The following is a 14,688-nucleotide window of genomic DNA, read 5'->3' as shown; positions in this document are numbered from 1 at the left end:
AGTGGCTAGCGCGATCCCAGAAGACAGAACAGAAGGATCCCCAGCGCTAGCGAAAAGTAGCTAGCGCGATCCCAGAAGACAGAACAGAAGGATCACCAGCGCTAGCAAAAAGTAGCTAGCGCGATCCCAGGAGACAGAACAGAAGGATCACCAGCGCTAGCGAAAAGTAGCTAGCGCGATCCCAGGAGACAGAACAGAAGGATCACCAGCGCTAGCGAAAAGTAGCTAGCGCGATCCCAGGAGACAGAACAGAAGGATCCAAACACACGGCAGACAGAACAGATGAGGTAGGCAGAAACAACCGCTGTTCCAACCTACACTCCAGACTCAATCAGAAGGATCCACAGCCGCTAACGCTAGGGCTTGTGCGATCCAAACACAAGACAGACGGAACAGGCAAAACAGATAATGCAATCCTAACTGCACTAGGGAACTGCCTAGTGCATCCCCACGAATTACACTAAGATAACTTCAACAAACGAGAATGGCTGACACTCCAGCAGTGTCCATCAGGAACAGACCATGGAAGGGAAATGTCCAGCAAAGCATTCTGGGAGCAGAATGCTTTTATAGTGCTAGTCATCAAAAGAAGGCAGGTAACAGATTTGCATGACTAATGTATGCAAATTTCTCAGCAACACAAGCTGCAGAACTGACAGAAAGTCTCTCTTAAAGAGACCTGCAGAATGCAGACGTGAACAGTGGTCAAAACGCTGCCTGTCTGCACAGGCAGCTGAGCAGATTCTCACAGTACCCCCCCTTCTAGGGTCGAATTCCAGACGACCCTCAAAACCGATATCTCCAAACCATTCTAACAGAAGACTCATGAAGGTCGGGGCAGCCCGACAAGGTCCAATTCCAGAGTCAGTCCACCCGAAACCGACCTCATCGGAAACAGAAGCCACCGAAACATGCCCATCAGTACTACCAGTCTCAGTATAACACCCATCAGGACTGTGAACGCCAGAGAAGAAGCCATCGACACCCTCCAGACAATACCCACCACCTTCCAAGGAGCGTCCGAAAATACCAAACCTGCCACAATACCTGTTCGAAGTGTCCCTTACAACACAAAAGCCACCGTTGATCTTATCCAGGGTACCAAGCAAAATCTCTCCCGGAATCTCCCAGAACCTTTTGAAGCTCCACAGAGATCCCAAGAGGGTAGAACAATCACCAGGCTCACATGGAGAATTACCAAGAACCCCCATGGAACCAATGACAATTCCGGATTCAGAATTACGAGGACACCCATCAAGATCAAGACTTTCAGGGACCACTTCTGGGCATGCAAGCAGGCAGGCCATATCAGAGCATGTCTCCACCGAGGAAGCATCTGAGTACGCTGGTAACCGAGGCACACTTGGGCTTTCTGGGTCACAGAGCACACTGGGGTACACCAGCACAGGAGAAACCTCAGGACATGTCGGGGAACTGCCAACCTCAGAGTCCGGCACGTCAAGACCAAAACCAGTACCGGGCAGAGAATCATCATGAGTGGAGGTCACAGGTACTGGACTTTCAAAAGAAGACTCGGATACAAATTCAGAAATTTCTGTGACAATAATATCATCATTGACTACACAGGCGTGAAGCTCCATCAGAGCTGAAAAGGTAGCCAGCAAGGCAGCAATGCCTACTGAAGTGGGCAACACCTCAGAAGGACTTGGGGGGCAGGAGACGTCTCCTACAAGTTCTGCACCCTTTGGGAGGAACTCGGAGATCTCCAGGAGGTCAGACAGGACCTCAGGAACATCCTTTTTCAAGTTTCCTAAGAAGGATTCTGAACTATCCATGTTACAGGGCAAGGCTTGAACTTTATTTTGTGAACCGGGCAGATGTCCCAGGGAAGGTTCCACCATAAACTGAGACTGAATTTCATCATCAGGACAGGGATACACAGAAATATCTAGTGAAACTAACTCTGGCTTTCTGAGTTTCGTTTCACTGCAGGGAAATTCCTCCATAGCAGTCAAACCAGACTGCAATTCCAAAATAGCAGAGAAACAGGTAACAATGGTTGCAATACCTAGACGCAGTGCAGTTTCTAGGCTAAAATGCACCCAGGGCGAGTGTGTAAAAATTGCGCCCCCCCCCCCCCCCCCAAGCAAGGTATGGGTGCCCGCAGTATGGGTTAGCCAGGTCTAGTTGCACTTAGTATAGGTCCCCCCAGTATAGGTAGCCAAGAATAGGTATCCCAGTATAGGTAGCCAGGCATAGGTGAGCCAGTATAGTTGCCCGTGCTATAGGTTAGCCAGGTAGGTGCCTCCAGTATAGGTAGCCAGTATAGTTGCCCCCAGTATAGGTTAGATAGGCAGGCGCCCCCGGTATAAGTTAGTTAGGTAGGTGCCCCAGTACAGGTTAGCTAGGTGGGTGCCTCTAATGTAGGTAGCCAGAATAGTTGCCCCCAGCATAGGTTAGATAGGTAGGTTCCCCCCAGTATAGGTTAGATGGGTAGCTGCCCCCCAGTATAGGTTAGATTAGGTAGGTGCCCCCCAGAGTAGGTTAGATTAAGTAGGTGCCCCCCAGTGTAGGTTAGATTAGGTAGGTGCCCCCCAGTGTAGGTTAGATTAGGTAGGTTCCCCCCAGTATAGGTTAGATAGGTAGGTGCCCCCCACCGTAGGTGAGATTAGGTAGCTGCCCCCCAGCATACGTTAGATTAGGTAGCTGCCCCCCAGTATAGGTTAGATTAGGTAGCTGCCCCCCAGCGTAGTTTAGATTAAGTAGGTGGATCCCAGCGTAGGTTAGATTAAGTAGGTGCCCCCCAGTGTAGGTTAGATTAGGTAGGTGCCCCCCAGTGTAGGTTAGATAGGTAGGTGCCCCCCAGCGTAGGTTAGATTAGGTAGCTGCCCCCCAGTATAGGTTAGATTAGGTTGGTGCCCCCCAGGGTAGGTTACATTAGGTTGGTGCCCCCCAGGGTAGGTTACATTAGGTAGGTGCCCCCCAGCGTAGGTTAGATTAGGTAGGTGCCCCCCAGGGTAGGTTAGATAGGTAGGTGCCCCACATAATGGAGGGGGGAGCCGGAGCCGCTGGGAGGGCAGCCCGACCTCTCCCTCCCTCTCCCCGGGCCGCCCTCCGTGCTCCCCCCTCAGATGCAGAGCGCAGCAGCAGCAGCCAGGGAGGAAGCGCTGTAAACAACATACCTCCCTGCGTTCCAAGCGCTGCTCTCTCGCCGCCGGTCTCTTCCTCTCTGCCGCCTATACGATGATGCACACGCTGGTTCCTGTTAGCCGGAACTAGTGTGTGCATCATCGTATAGGCGGCAGAGAGGAAGAGACCGGCGGCGAGAGAGCAGCGCTTGGAACGCAGGGAGGTATGTTGTTTACAGCGCTTCCTCCCTGGCTGCTGCTGCTGCGCTCTGCATCTGAGGGGGGAGCACGGAGGGCGGCCCGGGGAGAGGGAGGGAGAGGTCGGGCTGCCCTCCCAGCAGCTCCGGCTCCCCCCTCCATTTCAGCGCCCACCTCCCAACAGCGCCCCGGGCGGCGGCACGGGCCGCACGGCGCTAAAAACGGGCCTGCCTAGACGAGCCTCTAGGGACACTGCAGGACATTTTAAACAAGGTAATATTGACTCATCCAGATTACTGGGTGGAGAGTCAGTACTTACTTCAGAATCAGACTCGCAAATGTCAATGCGAGTGGACAGAATGTCTTTATTCATGATACAGGGCAGGCTCAGAGACACCTTCTCTGGACAGAGCAAAGGTGCTTCAGTATCAGGTTTACAAAACCAAAGTGCTGTCTCACTCTTAGACTCGGCTAACGATGTCGAATCCGAGGAGACAGAACGCAAAATTTGCGAATCCACAATCGCTTTAGGTTGCGAAACCGAACACTCCAAAGACAGGGATTCTGAGGTCTCCAGGCTGGATTGCTGGATCTCAGAAACGCCAGCTGACAATGTATCTTTACAAACGTCACCTGAATGACGTACACGTAATTCATTCAGAATCATTTTCCACATACAAATCAGCGGACTCACGAAGTCAAATTCACACCCCTTTTTTTCTCTTAAGGCGGAAGCATAACTTATACATGCTCTCAAGACAGATTCACTTCTGGCAATGTAGTACTCACAAAACGACTCTGAATCGTTCTCCAATTCATACACCAACGCTTCGAGCTGTTTTTTCTGGAACGGGGGCTCCCATTCACACCTGACTAGGTCTGAGCATTCATACTGAACAATGTTAGGGGAAGTTGTGACAACAACATGAGGAATCATATTAATTTTACTCTTGAAACTGCATCGTTTGGGAATTTTCCCCATAGCGAGATCATAGATGGAGGATCTTAAAGTAGTACTGAGAGAAGATCTGTTTTTACATGACAAGGGATCCCACAAATCATTGACAAAGCTGACACACTCACGCCGATCACAATCGACAGGAACATCTGAGAAACCGGCATCAGATCGCACAGATTTAACCTCTAAACAAACGGGAGAAACTCCATCAGAATTCACGCAGGTGTCCACAGTCAAGGCACACCCATTCATTTCAGGTCGCACAGTGTCCAAACTCACTTGCTTTACCCCAGAAAGACAGGAATAATCATGTGACAATGGTGTCTCTTTATTGGAAATAATTGGTTGGTGTGTGTGCAATTCGTCCAAAATAGCCTGCCACACATAAATCACCAGATCCACATCACACTCATCACATTCATCAGAATCGATCAAAAGGTACATAGAGTCGAGACAATCATTCAGGTCATCCGCGCTCTTTGCGATATAAAAATCGCAAAAGGCTTTCCAATCGAAATCAAACTCTTCCAACAAGGCCCCAATCTCCCATGAGGCAAATGGCGGTTCAAACAACCCAGTATCTAGGTAATCTCCATATGGGTTGGGGTCAGGAACGAGGACAGACTTTTTAACTGCTTTAATGTAGTGTGCGATCCTACCTATAATAGGATCCACATATGCCTTTGCCTCAGGCAATGACATCTGAACAAAATCGAAGGTTCCCTCTGCCCTGGGAATTTTGGTTTGGCTGGACATTCTGTAACGATTGCGGAATCGTCTCCGTGGTCAGCGCACCAGACGTGCGCTGACGCTGCGGATTTCCTCCACAAGCGTATTATTGCGGACACCCAGGCTAGGTGCTATGCACCCGCAGAGGGCAATTCCCACCGGCAGATGGCGCTGTGGAGTGCAGGCGAACACAGCCGCTGCACAGCCACAGATGCCAAATGGGAATTGTACAGATCCGGGACAAGGTACAATCAGGCAGGGCTGGATAGCCCACAGGGAACAGAGCAAAAGGACAGAGCCAATGTGTGCCCACCAAATTAGTCGCCACCCAGCGACGGCGAACACACAACGGCGGAAACGAAGTAGGAAACGCAATCGCAAGAATGGCGATTGCCAATAGCGACACAAGACTGAGCAGGACAGAGCACAAGGGTAGCAAAGGCACAGCAAATCATACAAAGAGAAAGATAAAGAAAATAACAAATGCTAGCTGAACGCGAACACCGCACTCATTCGCAACAGTGCACGCGTTCGTGCGCGGTCTCCGCGTGTTACGCACAACAGAGACAAGCACGCCTAACTAACCAAAGACAGACAAACACGAAACAGAGAACGCGAGCGCTTGCTTAACGGTTACCTCACCGAGCCTACAGCAAGCGTTTCGAATCAGACAAGACAGACACACGAAAACAGGGACAAGCGAGAGATAGGATCCACAGCACTAGCGAAAAGTGGCTAGCGCGATCCAGGTACAGAGTAGCAGAACAGAAGGATCCCCAGCGCTAGCGAAAAGTGGCTAGCGCGATCCCAGAAGACAGAACAGAAGGATCCCCAGCGCTAGCGAAAAGTAGCTAGCGCGATCCCAGAAGACAGAACAGAAGGATCACCAGCGCTAGCAAAAAGTAGCTAGCGCGATCCCAGGAGACAGAACAGAAGGATCACCAGCGCTAGCGAAAAGTAGCTAGCGCGATCCCAGGAGACAGAACAGAAGGATCACCAGCGCTAGCGAAAAGTAGCTAGCGCGATCCCAGGAGACAGAACAGAAGGATCCAAACACACGGCAGACAGAACAGATGAGGTAGGCAGAAACAACCGCTGTTCCAACCTACACTCCAGACTCAATCAGAAGGATCCACAGCCGCTAACGCTAGGGCTTGTGCGATCCAAACACAAGACAGACGGAACAGGCAAAACAGATAATGCAATCCTAACTGCACTAGGGAACTGCCTAGTGCATCCCCACGAATTACACTAAGATAACTTCAACAAACGAGAATGGCTGACACTCCAGCAGTGTCCATCAGGAACAGACCATGGAAGGGAAATGTCCAGCAAAGCATTCTGGGAGCAGAATGCTTTTATAGTGCTAGTCATCAAAAGAAGGCAGGTAACAGATTTGCATGACTAATGTATGCAAATTTCTCAGCAACACAAGCTGCAGAACTGACAGAAAGTCTCTCTTAAAGAGACCTGCAGAATGCAGACGTGAACAGTGGTCAAAACGCTGCCTGTCTGCACAGGCAGCTGAGCAGATTCTCACACACATACAGTGGGATGCGAAAGTTTGGACAACCTTGTTAATCGTCATGATTTTCCTGTATAAATCGTTGGTTGTTATGATAAAAAATGTCATTTAAACATATCATATAGGAGACACACACAGTGATATTTGAGAAGTGAAATGAAGATTATTGGATTTACAGAAGGAGTGCAATAATTGTTTAAACAAAATTAGGCAGGTGCATAAATTTGGGCAACACAAAAAAGAAATGAAATCAATATTTATTCGATCCTCCTTTTGCAGAAATTACAGCCTCTAAACGCTTCTTGTAGGTGCCAATGAGAGCCTGGATTCTGGTTGAAGGTATTTTGGACCATTTCTCTTTACAAAACATATCTCGTTCATTCAGGTTTGATGGCTTCCGAGCATGGACAACTCTCTTTATCTCACACCACAGATTTTCTATTATATTCAGGTCTGGGGACTGAGATGGCTATTCCAGAACGTTGTACTTGTTCCTCTGCATGAATGGCTTAGTGGATTTTGAGCAGTATTTAGGGTTGTTGTCTTGTTGAAAGATCCAGCCCCAACACAGCTTCAACTTTGTCACTGATTCCTGGACATTGGTCTCTAGAATCTGCTGATACTGAGTGTAATCCATGCGTCCCTCAACTTTGACAAGATTCCCAGACCCTACACTGGCCACACAGCCCAACAGCATGATGCAACCACCACCATATTTTACTATAGGTAGCAGGTGTTTATCTTGGAATGTTGTGTTATTTTTCCTCAATGCATAACGCCCCTTGTTATGCCCAAATATTTCAATTTTAATTTCATCAGTCCACAGCACCTGATTCCAAATAGAAGCTGTCTTGTCCAAATGTGATTTAGCATACCTCAAGCGGCTCTGTTTGTGTTGTGGGCGGAGAAAAGGCTTCCTCTGTATCACTCTCGCATGCATACAGCATCACCTTGTGTAAAGGATAGGGGTTGTGGGGAGGCGCCATAGATGTAGATACTGGGTGAGCTTTAAAACATAATAAAAAGAAAAAAAGAGGTTTCTAACCTCTATTGATGACTCACCAGGTTGGATAACAGGGAGTCTTTATTATAAAACGGTTATACTGTTGTGACAATGCGTTTCCCGGGACCAAGCCCGCTTCCTCAGGTCAATAGAAAACAGAAAACCTTTAGATTAGCCGTGTGGTGCGTGGGCGCCGTTGTACAATGGTTTACAATGGCGCCCACGCACCCCACGGCTAATCTAAAGGTTTTCTGTTTTCTATTGACCTGAGGAAGCGGGTTTGGTCCCATGAAATGCGTTGTCAACAGTATAACCGTTTTATAATAAAGACTCCCTGTTATCCAACCTGATGAGTCATCAATAGAGGTAAGAAATCTCTTTTTTTATTTTTATTATGTTTTAAAACTCACCCAGTATCTACATCTTGGGCACCTCCCCACAACCCCTATCCAGTACTCCAACACCTCCTACAGAGGTGTCAACCTCCACTACATTGGGACCTGTTCCAGTGATAAGTGAACTATAGGAGGAGAGCGACTGCTTGGCTACAGAGCGGACTGGTAGACCGAGCGGGAACGGTCCAAATTTCCTGCATGCACATACGGTGGTTGCAGGACTGCAACCCATCCTTGTGAGTATTCAATCGTCTTTCATTTGAGCCTCCAAGGCACTAACGATACTGCACTATTGGGCTCCCGGTCTTCCCTCTCTCAACAGAAAAAGGGAACTCAGTCCCGAGGAACGGAGAACCCCGGATCTGTTACACAACCTCCTTGTGTAAAGTTTGCAGAATGGTTGAATGATGCACAGCGACTCCATTTGCAGAAAGATGATGTTGTAGGTCTTTAGTGCTGGTCTGTGGGTTGACTGTGACTGTTCTCACCATTTGTTGCTTCTGTTTATCCAAGATTTTTCTTGGTCTGCCACTTCCAGCATTAACTTGAACTGAGCCTGTGGTCTTCCATTTCCTCAGTATGTTCCCTAACTGTGGAAACAGACATCTGAAATCTCTGAATCAGCTTTTTGTATCCTTCCCCTGAACCATGATGATGAACAATCTTTGTCTTCAGGTCTTTTGCTACTCTTCAGAGAAAATTAAAAAAAGAGGAGGAAAACTTGCAATTGACCCCCTTAAATACTCTTTCTCATAATTGGGTTCACCTGTGTATGTTGGTCAGGGGTCACTGAGCTTACCAAGCCAACTTGAGTTCCAATAATTAGTTCTAAAGGTTTTGGAATCAATAAAATGACAACAGTGCCCAAATTTACATTTTCTGTAAATCCAATAAACTTCATTTCACTTATAAGATATATTTAACTGACATTTTTTTATTGTAACAACCAACGATTTATACAGGAAAATCATGACTTCAAACTTTTGCATCCCACTATATATATATATATATATATATATATATATATATATATATATATATGTGTGTGTGTGTTTTCAAAAATCCCATGAGAATGACTTCATAGGAAGAATAACCAGAATCAAATGAATAGATGTACCCCCAACCACTGTCATTTCAATATTTTATTGGTTATAAAAAATTCTGGTCATAGCATTCACACAACTCTTGTAAAAGAATCTAAGAGATGAATATATATATTGTGATAACGTTCATTATTTTCTGTAATGTACTGATAAACATTAGACTTTCATATATTTTAGATTCAAATACACACAACTGAAGTAGTTCTAGTAGAATCTAAGAGATGTGTATATATATATATATATATATATATACATATATATATATATATATATATATATATATATATATATATATATATATATAGGATCTTCTCAAACAATTAGCATATTGTGATAAAGTTCATTATTTTCTGTAATGTACTGATAAACATTAGACTTTCATATATTTTAGATTCAAATACACACAACACATCTGCCACTGTTTCTGGTTCAAAAGTGGCTTGACCTGGGGAATGTGGCACCTGGAGCCCATTTCCTGTACACGCCTGTACACGGTGGCTCTGGATGTTTCTACTCCAGACTCAGTCCACTGCTTCCGCAGGTCCCTCAAGGTCTGGAATCGGTCCTTCTCCACAATCTTCCTCAGGGTCCGGTCACCTCTTCTCGTTGTGCAGCGTTTTCTGCCACACTTTTTCCTTCCCACAGACTTACCACTGAGGTGCCTTGATACAGCACTCTGGGAACAGCCTATTCATTCAGAAATTTCTTTCTGTTTCTTACCCTCTTGCTTGAGGGTGTCAATGATGGCCTTCTGGACAGCAGTCAGGTCGGCAGTCTTACCCATGATTGCGGTTTTGAGTAATGAACCAGGCTGGGAGTTTGTAAAAGCCTCAGGAATCGTTTGCAGATGTTTAGAGTTAATTAGTTGATTCAGATGATTAGGTTTATAGCTAGTTTAGAGAACCTTTTCATGATATGCTAATTTTTTGAGATAGGAATTTGGGGTTTTTATGAGCTGTATGCCAAAATCATCAATATTAAAACAATAAAAGGCTTTGGACTACTTTATTTGTGTGTAATGAATCTAAAATATATGAAAGTCTAAAGTTTATCAGTACATTACAGAAAATAATGAACGTTATCACAATATGCTAATTGTTTGAGAAGATCCTATATATATATATATATATATATATATATATATATATATATATATATATATATATATATATATATTCATCTCTTAGATTCTTTTACATATATATATAAACACACACACACACACACACACACACACACACATATATTCATCTCTTAGATTCTTTTACAAGAGTTGTGTGAATGCTATGACCAGAATTTTTTAGAACCAATAAAATATTAAAATGATAGTGGTTAGAGGTACATCTATTCATTTGATTTTGGTTATTCTTCCTATGGAGTCATTCTCATGGGATTTTTGAAAACATATATATAAATATACATAATAAATCACATGATGAACATTGACAAGTATGACAAATATGCCAATAAAGCCCCAGAGTGACTATAAATAGGACTAGATTAGTCTCTCACACCCTGAATTTGAATTGAAGTCTAAGGCGTTGTAAATTGGTTTCCATTTGTTTTACTGTAGACTAGGCGTATTCCAATCAACAGGTTTTAACCAGTGCAGCTTTTAAACAACAAGGTGCGTTTTAGCAAGCCAACCATATTTGGAATGTCTGCATTTCAGATGTATGGATTAGTGGGTTTCTACTATACTTTCAAATGTTATTTGGTCATACTGAGGCAGCACCACACAGAAATCCTCATTCTTGGGGGTTTTATCAGTTTTTCTCCAACAAAACAACTATTCTTGCATTTTTCCAATACATTAAAGCTTTCTGACTTCAAATGGAGTTTACAAACACCAGGGTAAATCTGGGCCTTTAAAGATTTTAAACTAATGCTGGGCATACATGGTTAGATCCTGCGGCTCGATTAGCCGCCGGATCGACTCCCGCCACGTCCCCGCACGTCTTCCCGGATAGATTCCCGCTCGTCCCTCGGTATCGAGCGGGGAATTGATCCGCACGGTGATCGGACATGTCGGAAATGATCAATCGAGCCATCAGCGGCTCGATTGATAAGAGAAAATCTAACCATGTATGCCCAGCATAAGGGATAACAAGCGCAGTTAGGACTGATCTCTATCAGGGCAACCAGAAGTTGCAAGAAGCACACTTTAAGTTTATACTGTGTCTGACTCAGTGCCCACTAATGGTCAGACTACATATAAACACTAGACTTTTGTTGCCCAAGATCATCATTCATAATCAACTTAAAAAGTAAATCTAGTACTACATTGCACATACCTGAAAAAGCAAATACACAGATATAACCTTGTTAGAGGAGAATAAATACTAACACTTAAAGCCAACATGAACTGAAAATTCAAATTCAAAATAAACATACACAAGTCATACTTACCTCCCGTGTAGTCTACTCATCAATTTCTTTCTCCTCTCCTGCATCCTGTTTGTCCACTGTGATCAATGGAATTCTCAGTCCTCCATTTTGAAAATGGTTATTACCCCATAACAGCTTCCTGGTCAGCACACTGTTAAACTGTAATATCGCCCACTTGGTCGATAGGGAAACATGGACATTACATTGCTCATCAGCTACTGATCTATAACTGACAGCAACTAATACATTTCAGTTCTGACAACATTTTGTCAGAAATGGAAGGAATCGCTGTAGGAAGAAAATGGCGAACTTCTGAGAGGAACTGACAGCGAGGTAAGTATGTAAAATTCATTTGCAGGTACATCATGTGTTTATTTTTAAATAATTTTACTTGGTTCAGGTTCACTTTCACTTTTTAATTCAACTATTATAATCAGTAGTTGCTTACTATAAACATATGATGATCAAACGTGCAGTGGGTAGGTAGTGGGGTCACCCAAGTTACTCCTAGTTTAGTACTTCTTAGGATAAACTCCCTAATGACACACTGCTCTGTAAACATGTACAAGTGTCCCACAACATCATTGATGACTTTGTTATTGGGACTCGGCGCTGAATCACAAACAACTGACAAGTGTTAACCTACTGATGTTCCTTCAGTGGGCAACATCCTGCTTGTCCTCCCTACTGTTCTCCAAATCATGTAATGCACACTATGCAAATAGCATAACTCATGCTAAACATGCAATGTCTCTGTTGCTTGTATAGCATGCATTGCTAGCTGACTTACCTAATACAAGCGACATATACTCCTTTGCACAATAGTTAAAAATCCTGGAGAAATGTTGATCCTGTATCGATACCTGTAATCTCCTCTTATCTATGGGATGAGAGAGGTAATATACTCACAATGGTGGATTGCAACAACTTGCAATCACCTTCAGAGCCTGCAGGAAAATAACCATCTCCACTCGGTGTCCCAGGTCTGTTGGTGCAGATGCCGGTTGGTTACTCTACTGGATAAGTACTGAGGACAAACAAGGTCCTCATTACTAAGAAACCCCTTAGGGCAGGGGTCTCAAAGTCAATTTACCTGGGGGCCGCAGGAGGCAAAGTCAGGATGAGGCTGGGCCGCATAAGGGATTTCACAAAAAAAGTCCTCAAATGTCATTATTAACAGTTTTAATTATTTCTTCTGAACATGAAGTGTCCTAACATATAGTTTGCTTCAGTGTTCCCATTACAAGTAATCCGCCGTGTTCCCGCCGCAAAATGAGGCCTGCAGAGCCCCCAAATCGCCCGGGGGGCAATCCGCCGGCATTTCCTGGAAGGGGCAGAGCTTTCAGCTTCAGCTCTGCCCCTCATGACGTCAATCGCTGCAGATCGCCGCCTCTGCCCGCCCCTCTCAATCTTCCTTCACAGAGAGGGGTGGGGAGAGGCGGCGATCCATGCGGCGATTGACGTCAGTATGGGCAGAGCTACAGCTGGAATCTCTGCCCCCCTCAGCGCAGTCATGGATGTTTGCCCGGGGGATTTGGGGGCTCTGCAGCCCTCGTTTAGCGACGGGGATGCGGCGGATTACTTGGGAGCACTGAAGCGAACTATAAGGTAAAATAGTTTGCTTCCGTGTCTCTTTTGCTTTTGCCGGCGCGGGCCACAAAATATTGTACCGAGGGCCGTGAGTTTGAGACCCCTGCCTTAGGGTGTTTACTAGACTGAAAACACTGGTGGAGGAGCCTTTAAGATAAATAACTAGTAATAGTTGTGTAAATGAGATGTGTAATGTCTTACCTTCTCAGAAGAACAAACCATTAATAATGGAAAAGATATATTTACTCATGCATGTTATGGGCACCTATGATACTATAGTATAGTATATAGAGGCGCCCATGTTTGTGACTGAATGTTTACAGACACTTGTAATTGACCTGAGGAAGCGGGCCAAGATCCGTTAAAGAAACGCGTTGCCTAACGTGCACAAATAAATGTATCTTTTCCATTACCAATGGTTTGTTCTTCTGAGAAGGTAAGATGTTACACTTCTCATTAACCACTTGAGGACCTAGGGCTTTCTACCCCTTAAAGTGGAATCTAACCCACTCAATTAAGTCTTTGTAAAGTAAATACACTTTGCATAAGTAATAAAAATTTTTAGTCATTTTTTTTTTCTGAATGCTGCATATTGTATATAGCATATCTGTCTCCACCTGTCAATCATGGCATCCGCTTCCGAACTCCTGGAAGTTAATCCGAAGATTCTGCCCAGTGGCATTCTGGGTGCAGAGCGCTGTGCATCCTGGGAGGTGTTTTTTTTTCTTTTCCCTCGGAGGAGTCTGCTCAGCAAGTCTCGCGAGATTGTTGATGTCATCAGAAGATGACGCGAGACTTGCTGGAGGTTTGTGCCATCTTCACGCCGCTGGAGAATCGCCGCTCACCCAGAAGATTCCTCACCGTCTACCGCCGTTGCCCTCATCGCCGCCGCCTGGAGGTTCCCAGCTGCAGCCCTCATCGCCGCCCGGAGGTTCTCTGCTGCTGCCCTCATCGCCGCCGCCCGGAGGTTCCCTGCTGCTGCCCTCATCGCCGCCGCCCGGAGGTTCCCTGCTGCTCCACTCATCGCCGCTGCCCGGGGTTTCCAGCTGCTGCCCTCATCTCCGCCGCCCGGAAGTTTACCGCTGCCCGGATCCCCGCCGAATATCGGATTGCTGCCCGCCGCCTGGACTCGCTCCACGCTCCCAAGGGGTTACAGTTCTGCAGCTGCCATCGCCAGGATCTCCGCCTCCCGAGGTCCACACCACCGGGTTCAAGGAAGACCCCCGCCGCCAGTAAGCATAGGGTTGTCAGATGCGTTTGGGGGGGGGGGGGGCGGGTGGAGAGAGGCATATGCCTATCCGAAGCTCTGATGTCTCTCTTTGCGCCCCCCTCTCTCTGTGCGTCTCCCCCACTGTGCGTCCCTCTCTCTGTGGCCCCCACTGTGCGTCCCTCTGTGGCCCCCACTGTTCGTCCCTCTCTTTGTGCCCCCCACTGTGCGTTGCTCTCTCTGTGGCCCCCCACTGTGCGTTGCTCTCTCTGTGGCCCCCCACCGTGCGTCGCTCTCTCTGTGGCCCCCCACTGTGCGTCGCTCTCTCTGTGGCCCCCCACTGTGACAAAAACAGGAGTAGTCTTGAAACAAAATTTCTCAAAATGACCTGTGAAATCCTAAAGGTACTCATTGGACTTTGGGCCCCTTAGCGCAGTTAGGGTGCAAAAAAGTGCCACACATGTGGTATCGCCGTACTCGGAAGAAGTGGTACAATGTGTTTT

At 46.1% G+C, this 14,688-nt stretch overlaps 1 protein-coding gene across 1 annotated transcript in view; it reads right to left on the bottom strand.

Moving 5' to 3' along the window:
- LOC137546578 (mucin-2-like) overlaps positions 1 to 12,349 on the bottom strand; it is a 46,123-nt gene extending 33,774 nt beyond the window's left edge. The window contains exon 1 of the mRNA XM_068269214.1: positions 12,298 to 12,349. The gene's annotated coding sequence lies outside the window, so the exon portion shown is untranslated. The remainder of the gene's footprint in view (positions 1 to 12,297) is intronic.
- Between the last annotated feature and the right edge of the window lie 2,339 nt (positions 12,350 to 14,688).

This window comes from Hyperolius riggenbachi, chromosome 2 (genome assembly GCF_040937935.1).
Source record: "Hyperolius riggenbachi isolate aHypRig1 chromosome 2, aHypRig1.pri, whole genome shotgun sequence".
Lineage (NCBI taxonomy): Eukaryota > Metazoa > Chordata > Amphibia > Anura > Hyperoliidae > Hyperolius > Hyperolius riggenbachi.
This window is presented reverse-complemented; position numbering and strand designations above follow the sequence as displayed.